The 15532-nt window shown below is 38.2% G+C and overlaps 1 long non-coding RNA gene and 1 pseudogene across 1 annotated transcript; both read right to left on the bottom strand.

Annotated features, from left to right (window-relative positions):
* Nucleotides 1-7910: 7910 nt before the first annotated feature.
* On the bottom strand, nt 7911-9957 carry LOC148737587 (uncharacterized; annotated as a pseudogene).
* A 1433-nt stretch (nt 9958-11390) lies between these two features.
* Nucleotides 11391-13309, bottom strand: LOC148737586 (uncharacterized). The gene is made up of 3 exons (XR_015996201.1): nt 13203-13309; nt 12528-12601; nt 11391-12432 (listed from the first exon to the last, which is right to left on the bottom strand). It is a non-coding gene; the product is annotated as an uncharacterized LOC148737586 (long non-coding RNA).
* Between the last annotated feature and the right edge of the window lie 2223 nt (nt 13310-15532).

Below are 15532 nucleotides of genomic sequence, written 5' to 3'. Positions count from 1 at the left end.
TAAAATCTGCAAAGTTTGTCTACTACAGCTTGAATGCAGGACTTCTATGTCGGGTTTCTTTTGATTTAAAAGCTTTTGCTGATTCCTTAGCAGAGATACAAATTTTATTCCCTCCCTCTGTCTTGCGAAATAAGCCTGATCATATCATATGAATCTGTGCGTGCACAATAAAACAGGTTTTATGTAAGCTTCAACAAACTATTTTCAGTATACGTTTTATATGACTATTCCAATATTTCCCTCTCCAAACCATTGCTGTTAATTTACTCACTCCTTATCCCCTACTCACTATTGCTTGGATTATTATGAGGACTACAATACATGACAGTGTGTAATGTCAAGCCTTGTGTTGTACAACAATGGGTAATCAATTTGCTTTCAGAGCTAAAAAAATCAAATCTATCTCAATTCATATTGTCACAGATTATAGCTTCTTATCCTCTCCGGTACCTTGAGATGTCAGACTAAAATGTAGATATCAAATCAATGACAACATTGGTTTAATAAAGTGTATATTTTAGGCCCTCGTATCAGCACATGAGGAATATATTCAAGCATATTTACTTTCTGAACTTTGTTGTCAAATACTATGTAATTGACACTACATTTACTAAATTTTGGCTGGTGGCTAGACAACAACCAGTTGAAGAAATTGCCATCAGGCACTTTCAGTAACTATACCCAGCTGGAATAGCTGTAAGTTCGGAGTCTTACTTAATATTGGTGTAAGAGGAACAAGTCAAATTTGACCTTCAAAACAGACATTTGGATGGGTTGTATTGCATATCATTGGTCGTGTCCCAATAAAGCCGCACTAAAACACCGACTAAGAAATTGTCTCTAAAACATGTATCGTATTCATTTGCAAAAATGGATTATCGAAGAAAATTTTTTTAGGGAATTTGAGGGATCATTCTAGAGTCAAATTTACCGTTAGACCCTTCCCCTCTTCCTTAAATAGTCTCGCTATCAAGTCAAGAATATTCTATGTAGTTCAGTGTTCAAGGGTGTGTTTCAGGCTTCTATTTATTCTCCTTTGCACGAACGAACGAATAAAAAAAATTCCAAAAAAAACAACAACAACAACAACAAAATAACAGCTTAGTGACACCTATAACGGCAACCCAGTTTAAATGAGCCAGTCATTTAAGAGAAGCCGCCAGAACATTTCGAGAATCGAAAATCAGTGACGAAAAATTTCATTTTGTTTTATTTTACCAAAACATCCCTTTCTGTGATCTAGTTTCGAAAAAAATATTTTAAAGTTCTAGCGTTTTTTTTTTCCGGCTGAAATTTAAAATAGTTTGAAAATTCGCTAAAATAGCCGTTTTCGCCTTGCCTAACCGCGGGTCAAATCATCACGCAACTTTAGAAAGATGTTGGCAGCGCTAAACAAGTCCATTTCTCATCAATCTTTGCACAGTAATTATAATATCACTGCAAGATAAAAGGATATAAAAAGTTTCATGTAATTCTCTTTGGTATGGGTTTTATCGCCGTTTTTATATATAAAGGTGTATTCTGCACGTCTTTTTGGGAGACAAAATGAAGGCTAACTTTGACCGGTTTAATCGACATCTGGTACCTAAAAAATCTCGACATTAAGACCATATCAGACGAGAGCTCATTTATCAAACTATACACCTGGAAAGTTTGGCCGTTGGAAATTGAGTCTCGGTAGTTAAATAAAACGTGATGCCACCCAGGCGCCATGTAAGCGTGCAGAATTCGATATTCATTTCAAGCTAATTATGTTTTTCGAAAATACACCGAAAAAATTAAATGACCATTAAACGGCGTCAGCATGTTTATGTTTCCTCTGGGAAGCTGTGAATGTAAAGCAAAGTAGTATTTAATCTTTTAATCTTTCTTAATCACGTTTTAAGTGCCAGCGTGTCTCTTCACGCATGTTAACACGACTGATGGGATTTACAAACTTCAGAACCTGTCGAAAACAATCAAAGTGTTGGCTAAGACGCCGCTAAATCAATGATGTGTTGATTTGCTTCTTATCAAATCTACACAAAAATCTTCGTGCTAAAATGAAGAAAAAGAAAGCTATTGGATCATTCACAGCATTCATAGCAAAGACAACGTATGCAATTTATCAAGTTTTATATTGACCTCTGCGTGACCTAAGCCGTGACGCTTAACATGTTCCGGTAAACAAACAATCGCCTCAAATTCTTTTATTTCTGCTTTAAAAATCTTGGATGAAGGAACAATATAGAAATCCGTCGAGGAAACTATCTTAATATTTTTTAAAGAACTTTCCGAGAATTATTTGTGTGAAAATCTATCGTCGCGCGTAAATGGCCTTCTTGAAGGACAGGGATTCACCCATGAAATCCAGTCTTGCAGTCAAGGAAGTCCTGAGGTTGTGGCTATCATGCAGGATGTTCTGAAGACCCTAAAGCTGGGGAAGGAACGAAGGAACGAAGGCATATTTCAGGCAAGACTACGCCGGTTGCTATCATTCATCATGTTCGATCCTAGCGTGTCCAGCCATTGCAGAATCTACTGGAGTTCAGGTTATAGGAATTGACTCTTCTGACCCGCAGGGAGGTAAAGGTGCCGAAGACAGACTTGCGGCAAAATGTAAAGACCACGTAAGGGTCTAAATAAACGTCTTTTTTACGGAATCTTTTGATGACGACAACAACATTCTATTTTCAGAGTGTAGTTATCGCTGGATGGGGTCAACATTTTCCACAGGTGGTTTTAAATCGCTCAGCCAAAACCAGCCCACGCAGACGGAGTCGGAGACTACAGAGAAACCTGAAGTCTCTAAGACGCATGAGGGGATTGCTGATGATGAAACAGCAACATTTGCCTGCCCTAAAGATGGGTGTGTGAGAGTTTTTCAAAGGTATTCTGCCTTAGAGAAACACCTGTCCTCAGAAAAACTCACAAAGTCTTAAGAGAAGAGATCTTTTCTACACCTGGCCAAGATCGCATATAAATCTGCATTGGAAAAAGGTGTGGGAACCATACCAACTCTGCAATCAGTTCCAGGAAGTGAACGTCGAACTGATTGCTGTAATAAGACTGGGATTTTAAGTTAACCAAGAAAGCCTACAGGCTTATTGAGAAGCAAATGGCATACCTTGATGCCAAATTCAATATTGGCCAAACGTCAGGTAGAAAATTAGATGGGGAAGTAGATGCAAGAGAGATGTGACGTGCCCAAGGAACTGACGGTGCCAAGGATCGGAAACAACTACCGGATGATTGCGATGTTCAGGCCAGCGAGGAGGAAATCAACCTCACGATGGCAAGGAATTTGGCCATAGAATCCATCTCTCTTCAGCACCCAATAGTGTTCGATCCGATATCTGTACCATAGTGAAGAACGACACGTTGAAGAAGCTAAAGTTTGGCATGCTGTAGAGTATTTGCCAGAACTTAGAGCTGAATGTTCATAAATCTGCCATTCGATGAAAAGCACCATACTGTAAGAAATGATTGACAGTTCATAGTCACGTGATTCGGAGCACATACTCTCGCAAGCTAGCTAGGCTTTCTTTTTTACACGTTCTGTATGATTCTCGCTTAGTTATGTTGGAATGTAAATCGAACGATTAAACAATTTAAATTTTGTTGTGGACAAACTCGAAATATTTGATACATAACTTGCCTTGCTTGGTGAAGCTGTTTCCCCGTGCACATACCAGATTCGCCAGTAACCTATCTTAATCAGTTCTGATCGGTTATCTCCTTTGCTTGTTTTTAATACCTAGGGCTGTAATGGCTGAACAAATCGGCTAATCGATAATATTTTATTTAAATAAGTAAATTTTAATCAGAAATTTTGGCATTTTAAGTGGCTTAGAAGTTTCTGTTTTGGTTATTTTAAGTTAATTAGGACAAGAGCCTCGGTAATTGAACAAAAAAAAACACAAAATATACGTACGAGATAAGATTTAAAAAGACATGCAGCCAATGGAGTAAATGGATAACTTAATATAACTCTAAACAAAAGCGAGCAATGGACAAAAAGAACACAATCGTGCGATTTTAAAATTTCCCCCGTAACTGGGCACGTTCTAATGGTGCTTTTATTATTGGGGTGAGATTTAGTTCTCAGTAGACGCTGTTACGTGCACGATTGACTAACAGATGTCCGCTAACAAAGCATATTTGAAAATAGACTCCCGACAACAAAAACGTAACAACAAGAAGTTACCCATTTTAACTATTATTTAATTAGTTTTACACTGTTTAATCTACTTAGGTCAGAGATTAAGTTAAGCAGTTCATAAAGCAGGCTTACTATCCTTTATGCCGTAGAGGTGTTCATCGTCTTGATCAACCTCCAATTCGAACTTCCCTCGACTGAAGACCACAGCACTTGACTTTCTTGATTTATGGCTTTCTTTTCGTGTACACAAACTCTTCCGGAGGACCTCATAGTGAACTCTGTATTCTTTATCTTCTTCCCTTCTCGGCTATCGTCTTTTCATCTCTTTCTTCTCTCCGGGTATCGCAAGGTCAAAAGGTCATAGCCTTGTCACATCATAGCTTCCACAAGTTCAGTCAGCAAGCCACGAAGGTAAGCCCTCGGGCAAATCCTTTTTGTACTTCTCACAAGCCAGCTTTTATACATTTACTTTAGGTATCTAGGGTGTTCTATTACTATTTATAGCGTATTACAAGTTGTACTAATTTTTGGAAACTGCTGAGTCACATGAAAGAAGTTTCTGGAATATTACAGATTATAGATAATTCTAGAAAAGTCTGGGATTGCGTGACAGATTCAGTAAAACTAATTCGATCCTCGTAACAACGTGTTTGAGACCCGAACAAGTGTCCCCTCGCTCAGGTTATTATAGTGGGATTATTACATGTTAGCTGACTTAACCTTCTCGGGAGTTGGAAAAATGGTCGCGTTAAAACAGCGTCACGATCGACAGGTACGCAGCGAGCTAAAATAATAATTGAACCGTCGCACGCATGTAAGATACACTTTGCGCGTTGCCAGGAAGTTTCTCACGCATTGCACATGCGTTACATGAGTGCATATGTAGAACTCAAATAAATATTGTGATTTCGCAGTAGTTTGATGCTCCCTCTTTGGAATTCGAAGATTATTTATTGTCAGCTGTAATTAGATGTTAAAGGCCCATTTCCATCCGAGATCCTTTGCAGTCGTTTGTTTTTGTTTTGGAATAGCGCTATTGTAAATGGCGAACTCTGATAGTCATTCACAAACACTATTAAAAAGAAAAACAAAAATTTGGTGAAGAACACAGGAAACGAATTTGCAGCTAAGTATTTGAGACTGAAAAATCATAAATCGAGTCTGTGTATAAAACTTGTACAAAGCTTACCTGATGTTGAAGGAAATTGTTCGGCTTCAAAGACTAAATAAAATACAAAGAAATAACCAATATTGGCCAAAACTGATTTACTTTGCGCATTTCAGTTCTAGAATAATGACTTGCACAAATGAGATTGCTTACATACATATCTCAGGATCTCAAGTAAAAATCAGTCAAATAATTATTCTCACCTCCAAAAAATCTCCCCGGAGTCTCTAGTTCCATCGTAGGAACAATGCAATAACCTTTCTGCAAAAGCACTGTCTGTAAAGTTACCGAAACCCATGGTTGTTTTCCTCGCCCTCCATAAATGATACACAGACTCTCGAAGTCGAATAACCTTTGCCAAGCCGGGCAGACACGGCCTTCCTCCAGACCGCTTCCTCGGCGGCATCAACTTTTCAAATGACATTTTTCACCGTCATACATGTAAGAAATAAAAACTATTTACTGATATGGATACTACGATAGTTTGTTGTTCGCACATGATTCAAGATAGAACTTTGAAAGCCCTAATTAGTACGATGGAAGAAGATATCAAAGCGATTCCGCAACTACGAGGAAAATAGCGTATTTTTCATTATGAAAAATGATCCGGGCGCGCAAGGCATCTCAGTTGGAAATGGGCCTTTAAACCTTTGGAATTGGGAAAGTGCCTTCGACGAAAACAGAGTTCCTCGGTTTTAAAGGTCAGCCCTTATTATTTTCCGCTAATTTCGCTAAATTTTAGACCTAGGACACTTGAGCCCGCGTTGTTGACCGCATACCCGCTGACGTATCATTTCATTATTCAGCTCTGTCGCGGCAAATAATAACAGCGCGAGCACATCAAACAAACTGTGTTTAAGGCACTTCGGCATGGATGATGAAACAGAGAGAGGAGACCGGTTTTGGAATACTAGCTCCGTAGAAATTAAGGTTTCTGCGGAGACTAGTCAAGGAGGGTTCGTTTTGCAGAAAATAACCCCAACTACGGGATGAGACTTTGATCCCGTGTTAGAGGAACTCACAAGAAACAAGCAAAGAAAATTTAGTTTCCAGCGAGATTTAAAGCCCTGGTCAAACGGCGCATGATAGTCGATGATAGTTGATGATAGTCGATGATAGTTGAGGCGCGCTCTTCCGTTTGACCACCAACTATCATGCACTATCATCGACTATCACCAACTATCATTCATTTTGAGCTTCTTCAAATTCTTCTCGATAGTCAATGATAGTTTTTCTCGTTTGACCACGCGTATGATAGTTCATGATAGTTTTTGGTCAGCTGTTTTCCCCGAAAATCGGTGGGCTCATTTAAAATGGCCCGGTTTAGTCTCAGGCCCGATAGCATTCAATATTTCCTGAAATGTTTCAAAGTTCATTCGCAACATTTCCTTGTAAGCAGCAGTGTCCTCCACTCGCAATTCTTCCACCAATTTCAACAACCCCCTTTCGTTTCTACTTTTAATCCATTCCCTTGTACGTCCTCTCTTCCACCAACGCTCTCCAGATTCATCCTCCGTACATTCCTCCAACAAATCGATTACTAGTAAGCAAGCTGCCGCCCTCTTTCGTCGTGATAAATTCATACTTCAACAAGTTTGTTTGACTCACGCGAAGCCATGTCTGTGTTCACATTTTACGCGGGAAGAGCCTGGAACTAGCTGCTCCCGTGACTTTGCTCGCGCGACTACTGGCGAACTATCATCAACTATCACGAACTTTTTTGCCCGTTTGACCATGCGGATGATATTTGGTGATTTTAGATGCTAGTTTGAAGAGATTCAACTATCATGCGCCGTTCGACCAAGGGTTTTGACCAAGGGAGAGAATTTTCATAAGAAGCGGCACTTCGAGAATATTCCTTATGATGGTCGCGTGCTTCAAAGTTTCAGAGGCAAGTCAATTGTTGTTGTCACGCAAACTGCGCCGCTTCAAATGATTTATTCTGTAAAAAAACAAAGGGTAACGACCATATTTTACGTGCAGCGCTATGATCGAGAAGGATTTGCAAAGGACTGAAATTTACAAAACCTATTGAATTTGAACACGATCTTGCTTGACAGTTAATTAGGTAACAGCATAACTTGCTAATGTTTTGTTAGACCTTGTCACGAAACTTCATAATATAGCAAAAGAATGACAACCCTGAATATAATCTGAAACATAGTTCTGAAGGAAATATGTTTATTAATACAAGCATATATTTTAAAATTTAATCTTCATATCTTGAAGGCAGAAATATAATGAAGTAAATAATTAGAAGTATTGTTTTACCTAAAACATAACTGAAAGCTTGTGTTTATTATTTGACTAACAATGATGTCCGATTCATATATGAAATTATCCTATCACTGAGTATAGAGAATTAATCCTTTTAAATACAAAGTTTACTTATCTATGTATACTTCATCCTGCTCTTAAAACTATCAAGCTGCAGCCTTTTGTAGCTTTTATTTAAGACAAATCCATTACTAAGACAAATGCATTGTGTCAACATAACAAGCAAAATGCTGTCATTAGTTATTAACCCTTTGACCCCTAACAGTGACCAGCATCTAATTTCTTCTTACAATATTAACCCCAAATTAAACATAGTCACAAGAATGTAGGAAATAATAACTAAAGAGGCTCTTGATTGTTAAACAAATTCTCCTTGTCAGCACCTTGAAAAATGTATTGAGAACAGTATGGAGAATATTCATACTGTTGTTAGCATGTAAAGGGTTTAGTGGTCAAACCTTTATGTACAAAATTCCATAAATACATCAGAGCAGAAACCCTGCCTCTAAAATGCAAGTCAGTAAAAAAAATAATAGGTTTATAAAGTTTTCTGTGTAATATAGCAGTGCATACCAAGTGATATCAGTGACAACTGTACCTTTGCATTCTGACAGGTTTACCATGTCTAGCAAACACAGCTAATTTAAACAATCGTGCACCAATTTTAAAACATTTTTCTTATTAAGTAGGAATGTTACTCATATTACTGGTACACAGAATTTGTTGAGAGCTTAGTTATCATTCTCATAGCAAGTATGCCTTATTGTGCACCACCTTGACTATTGGAGATTTAAACTGTTAATTAAAAAATAAATCAACTACACTTCTTCAACCAATGCACCTTCAAGGCACTTAACTAGAATTTCCTTATTACCTGCAGTGCTTAATCCTCTACTATGTAAAGCTTCCTTTAAACCAGGTACTGTCATCAAAGTTGGATTGATAGATACACTTCTTACCTCAGTGGCATTGCAAAACTTTAGATGAGACCACAGTTATAAGTTATCAGCAAAGCGAGTATTGCACTGTTTACAGACAATGGGTTTTAGTGCACACAACACTGATTCTGTCGCGCCTCTGCTGCTTGCACAAGTCACCAGGTCAATACTAGACAAACAAACTTCACAACTGAGCAAATCATTTTCTTTATTTCCACCACAATTGCAAACATTTGATGGGTAACAGTTTGGTGAGAACGTCATTGGTAGTGTGAGGTATAAGAAAAGGGCATTGGTTGATGTTCTGGGAGGTAAAATTAGCGAACATAATTACTTTGCATTACTTGCCACCATTTACCAGTGGTGGTGCTTACATTTGACCGATTAGTTAAGGTCAAATCTTCCCTCACTCCAGAATGTTTGGCCTCTTTAGCCTGCAAAGAGACAATAATGCCATAACCCACCCTATACCTTATAAACAGCAATATTGCATGATAGGGGATAGCCTATCCAACTTTCCATGTTGTAACATTAACACAAATGTACTGAACTTGTAGGGTACACTGTAACTAACGTACTTGATAATTCTCCTTAAAAAATCCTGTTTTATTCTCCTCCTTGTTTTCACGTCTCTCTTAATTTCTGCTCTCACACACAAAAACTAGTTTTATTATCTCCCACGCATCTCCGGTTAAAATCTCGTGATCTAGCCTACATGTGCTTATGCAACTTTCGCATTGCATCATCTCTAAAAGTGTCTCCTGTGTGCTTACGCAACTTCCATTCAACTGGATGAAAAAAGCAAAGACATGAAGTTAAAATACATACTACACATTTCTTTCAGTTCTGCAACCTGCGCAGAATTGGTCTCTATTCTATTAAGTCCCCCTGCATTCCTCAGATACTCACCTATCTTGCTAAGGGCCAGTCGTTGGATTGTTTATGCCTCTGTTTCATCTTCACTTTCTCAAGTGTCAACTAAACAATAATAGTAATATCAAGCCAATGCAATGGCTTGATTGCTAACAAGCCTAACTGGTAACTTTTTATACCTTTTAGCTTCATCACTAAAATGTTCTTTTACTCTTGAAGTCCAGTATCCCAGTTCACACCCCCCCACCCCCTCCCCACGTGATGCATGCCTTACATGAGGAAAAATTCTCTTCTGCAGGTATTGCTTTAGGTGCACCTCTGATTTCTGTAACATCGCCTGCTTCCTAGCACGCTCCCCAACACTGTCTGTACCAGAAACCCTCAAAAGAGTCTCTATTCCCTATACGTGCTCCCAGAGCAGAAACAAAAGGATCAAACTTTCCTCTCCCCACTACCTCTAAGTACAGGAGATCAATATAATGTTGCCAGGTATTGATCTTACAAAGCACGGGTTCTGGCCTTAACCTGTCTGGAAAATGCCCCTGGGATCTGTGTGACATGACCAATGTCTTAACTTTTAACAAACTTGTCAACATTATCATCTGAGAAGCTGAGCTTGGGTAACCTTAAGTCAAATCCAAGACATTTAATGTTGCGTAGCAGCCAGACTTCTTTTTCAGTATTAAAAAAATTAACTTTGTGTTTTACAGACAAGATTTATATATTTAAGTGGCACGGACTGTTTCAGTACATCTTCTAATATTGATAATCATTAATGGCTCTCTCAGAAATACCCTGAAGAAATTGGCCCCTCATAGACCACTTTCATGAATGGCTGCCAGATTAATATTCTTTTGTTTAAATTTAAATTAACCTTTCTGACCTCATTCTCCAGTACAAAGTTCAAAAGAATAGATTATCTCAAGCGAGGCCAGAAAGGCTAATTTAAATTTAAACAAAAGAATATTAATCCGGCAGCCATTTATGACAGTGGTCAATGGTTTCGTAGCTTGCATTGGCAGCCAAAAAATCCCATGCGCCATCCAATAGCGTACCTATTGTAGATGAGTTGTTTCATGGAGCAGTTATTTGAAAAGCCTGATTTTTCTTTCTTCTGCCATGGAAGTGAAAGGCCATAGCCACTCAATATCCAAAAAAAAAAAAAGGTTGGGAAGCTTTATCTAATGCGAAATAAACGACTGAAAAAAGCCCTTTAGTATAGAGAAGCGCACATAGAAAATCACGTGCGACGTCGTAAAGATTATATGACTTACTGGAGATCTCTGAAGAAGTGTGGGCTCTGGAAAGACCCTGTTTATCAGGCCAGAAAAGTGGAACTTGGGGACCAAGTTAATGCAGCATGGGAAAAGATGCCCAATTATGTTATAAAAGATGTGAGGTCAAGGTTGCCTAACCCTCCAGGCATTCCTTACATGGGGCATAAAAGGGAATAAGGAAATTCTCAAACAAATGCCCATGTCAAGGAGAGCAAATATAAATAACAATTGAATAAGTTCATGAAACATATACAGTCAAAATAAAATTAAGAGGTGGAAACATCAATAAAACTGCATGGAAAGTCCCTTGAGTAATACCTAATACTCATGAATGCTTCACTACTTAGTACCAGTAGTTGCTGTAATTATTCTTCCCTGGTTACCTCACATCTTTTACAAGACATATGAGCTCCCATTTAAAGTTATCACAGGAAGTCAGAATCACTGGTAAGCAGAATGGACATCAGTTATTTAGATTAAAAAAAAAATAGACCAGATGGTTTCCCTGAACTTGAGTGTTTTTGCAGTAAGCACCCTGATCTCTGCCGGACGATTCGGATGCCTGGCATGTTGGTACATCTGCAGAGACAATACTTCTCTATTCACATTTTCATTCTGCAAGAGAAATAAGTCAATGAGAAAGAGTAAGCATAGCATTCAAAAAGTGCCAAAGCAATTGTGCAGAATTAACAAAAGGATAAGTCTTTTACCCAATCAAGAATGGCTAGTTCCATGTGCATGTTGTAGGTGTCATCCCCATAATGGATCCACTTAGCAGCATATATAAATGAGCATCACTGAATGGAGAGACTCAATCCAGTATGTTTCCCTACACTGCAGAAGGTAACAGATTTTGAGTGGCTTTCAGTGTAACTGGAACATAAATTTTTTGCAACTCTTTCATGGCCTTTACTGCAACATCGCTAATTTGGAAAAGGCAAACTTTTTTTTTTATGCAGAGAAACAAAAACATACAGTTATGTGCCAATTAATTACCAGCACGTAATCATATGCATGTCTATATATTGAGGTGCCCATAATGACTTTCCTATATGCAGCTACAGCTTCAGGTTTAGTTAAAACCTTTTGCTCATTAGGTAGCCATTCTGCTTGCACCGTGACTCTGCATGGCAATTGACATGATTTCCCTGAGTCATAAATAAAGAAAATTATAAAAAAACAAATTAATAGATCAGTATTAATAATAGTAAGTATAATGCTTCTGGTTTTCCATTTTTACAGAAAATTGTGTAATCTTTGAGTTCATGAATTATGCTATGTCTTGTTGGAATTACATGACACAATGTGTTCATTACAACAAAAATTAATAATAATTTTGGTTTCGTGAAATCGTTCTTTTGAAGGAGTAACCTGAGAAAAACTCTTTGTACCTTATGACTTCTATGCATTCTCTCAATAAACAGTCATTCAAATTACCTGATAATGGTCAGCAACAATCAGCAGGTTAGCCTGAAATTCTTGCTCACTGAGTGGACTGTTCTTCATGCAGAAGTACACATGAGAAATAAATAAACAAACAAAAAAAAAAAGAATTACTTTAGTCACACTATAAAGGATTTTTCTGTCTTCCATACTCATATTATATCAATGGTGGGATATTATTGAGGATGCAAATGTATCATACCTTGGGTCTCAGTTAGAAAAGTCAGCAGCTCTTTTGTCATAGGGACTTCACGGCTTACTGCTGAAGTTTCACTAGCCCTACTCCAGTTTACGACTCCTAAAACTTTTTTGGTTCTAAACAGAATCAGTAAAAATAGAAATATTTTTAGGAATAGCATTGAGTGTATCAAGGCTCAACATATCATACAAATAGTTCAAAAGCATCTTACAAGAAAGAAAGGGCTGACACCGTCGTGTGTGCTGCTGATCTACTCAAATCATGCCTTGCACCTGTAATAACACCCTACTGGAAGAAATGGTAGATATCAAAACATAACATTGAACACCTTTCTGTACTCACATATTTCTCAGGGTTTGCAACTTGATATCAGATATTGTATGCTTAGATGTGCTAGTCAGCAGAACTTTGCAGAAGTCTACTAGATCCTATGCATGAACTTGACTGCTTGCAGAGATCCTGGCTTGCAAAAAGGAATAATTGAACAAAACTCATGCATGCACCTCTCATACTCTAACACTGGTGTATAAGTATGTGGCCAAAGACAAAATAAAATTGAAATCAACTTGTACCTCTCTATTTACAACATAACCAGGGGTGCTTTTCCCTTCTTCCTGGGCAGCAGACATGGACTCATTGCAAACCCTATTCACAATGGTTGCATAACAAGGCTTTTTCAAGACCGTTGAAGTAATTAAAAAAAAAAAAAGAGGTATTTTAGAATTCAGGTAAGAGAGAAACCAAATAAAAAACTGCTCAGTCCATTTGAGGTATTTTGGTGGAGAGATCATCATTTGGCTTCCTGTAAACTGTTGTTGACAGCCATTTGCTTGCAAGAAGAAATACAACTTGATTTTAGGAGCATTAGAGAAAGTGCATTGCAAACCTGCGTGAAAAGTTTTTTTCTCCCTCTCACCCAAGGTTGGCTGCTTCAGAGAAACTTGTGTACTGTGTCTCTGTCACGTCACAAAACAATACTTCATGAATCAATCTATGAAAACGAGGGGCAGATAAGTGACCAGGTACAACAAAACTCAAGAATACCTAGAGAGCGAATTTCAGAAAATTTCCAGCTGAAATCGAAAAGGTACTTACCTCAAATTTACATAGTACTTTGGAGGAGATCCTCCCATGATAGAGGAGGAGAGCCACTTGAATGAATCTCCACATACACATGAAACTGTTACGGACACAACATGACTTTGTTGATTAAAGATTTGTAAATCGCAATCGATGAGTTTTCCATAATAACAGCATGCGATGGAGTGTTCCCAAAAAAAGAATACAGAGTTCGCAGAGCTCCCCCGCTGCAGAGATATATGGGGTCGTTCTCTGCTGAAGGCGCAGTGATCTGCATTCTTAGTGGTGTATGTTCTGCATGTGGAGGGGAAATTGGAGAAATAAGATCAGAGAAAGGCAAAGAAATACGCGAATATGGAGTGGAAGACGCTGAAGGAAAAGAAAACCGTGTGGCCGAGCCTCCATCAGATCCGCATCATGTGTACTTGAGGTCACTTTTGTTAGATTTAACGCGCCTTTTGCCATTTTGACGCGGTCTTTGATGCCAAGAAGCCTGCTCTCTTGAGTTCGAGGAAGCTCTCTGTTAAAAGAGAACCATAGTTAGTAGAGAGGACTGGTTAGGGAACGCGGCAAACTTCAGTCGGATAGGTTATTGTTCGTTTTTATCGAGGTCACGTGACAATGACCCTGCACACATAAATCCAAAATGGCACCGCGGGCTTGTTTCGACAGTCACGTAGCGTTTAAGTTTTTGGATTTTCTCCGTGATCGAGCGACATCTTACCTTCAGAATATAGCTAAAAACATTAATAAAGTCAGTGGACATAATGCCAGGTGAAAATTGTTCAGTGTTTGGCTGTGGAACGTGTAGGAGAAGTAAATGAATTGGAATCTGGAAGCTACCAGCGCCGCGAAACGCAGAATACAAGAAGTGGCGAGAAGACTGGCTGAAAATAAATAAGTTACTCTATGTTAGATACTTTAACCATATAGCCTTTATACTCATTTTTGCCCATAAAATAATCATTAATGAGCAATATTTAATATGTCTATTTAATATGTGGCAGGTTGTAGCTACCAAATTAATCTTTTGTATTAAATTACTTATTGACAAACTGTTGCAGGCTCTTAATTCTAACTATATCTGCCTTTCTTGCTCTTTGCTGGCTCTACAAATTTCCTTTCGTAGTGTTTTTGTTTTCATTTGTTTACATTGAATTTTGTGTTTCTGTATAACATCTTTGGCCAGTGAAAAACACCGTACAGTAACATATAAATGAATAATGCTGTCCAAAACATCTTTTGCAATGCTGTTATCTACCACTGTGTCTGAGTCCAACAACATGGTGTTATATGCTTAGACCAATTGAACATCACCGGCTGATTTGGATTCTATCTTAACATTGTCAATCTTCAGCTGGAGACTTCCTGAGGTCAGAATCCTAAAATTATGTTCTATTCTCTTAAAAATTGTTTGAGCTTGTTTAGAAATAACCCAAAGTCCACCTCGGTTTAAAGATGAAATTAGTTTTTGACTCCCTGCAACATGCAAATCTTCTACTTTGCCAGCTTTCAGTATTGAAGCTGTTTGTTCAGTATGTGCTGTGGGATTATATACATTGTTCACCTTGCTCTAAAGCTTGTGCCGTACATATCCTCCAGTATATTGTAACCCTGCCATTTCTCTATTACACAGTTTAGTAGGGAAATTGGGATTTGGTGATTCATCTTTCTGTTTGGTGTGAGCTATCAAACAATCAGCCACTTTGGTACTAAGCAATGTTGCCGCATTACTTGACAACCCCACAAAAATCTTTGTTGAATTGAGGCCTATTCTTGAATAGTACTTCGAGTAGAATTGTTCTGCATTTCCAGTTTTAACCAAACGCATATACATGGATTCTACTTCTGAGAAGTTCATATTTTCTTCATCCCAGGCAATCGTATATCTTCGTAGCTCTTCTTTTACGCTTTGAGGGTAGATTTTCTTTCAATTTTTTTTATCTTGTGCTTTCATTGATAACGCTTCGAAGTCTTCAGCAGTGAATTTGGCTTCTTGAGTCGGTTGATTTCCCCGCGCTTGTTCCTCCTTATGCTTTATTGTCTTGTCTTTTTAATCCAGCCTTAGTCTTGCATTTCTTTTGGCACAACTCGCAAACAATTCCCTCTTCGTATTGAACCTAAAAATCGAAAGAC

This window comes from Stylophora pistillata, chromosome 2 (genome assembly GCF_964205215.1).
Source record: "Stylophora pistillata chromosome 2, jaStyPist1.2, whole genome shotgun sequence".
NCBI classification, from domain to species: domain Eukaryota; kingdom Metazoa; phylum Cnidaria; class Anthozoa; order Scleractinia; family Pocilloporidae; genus Stylophora; species Stylophora pistillata.
This window is presented reverse-complemented; position numbering and strand designations above follow the sequence as displayed.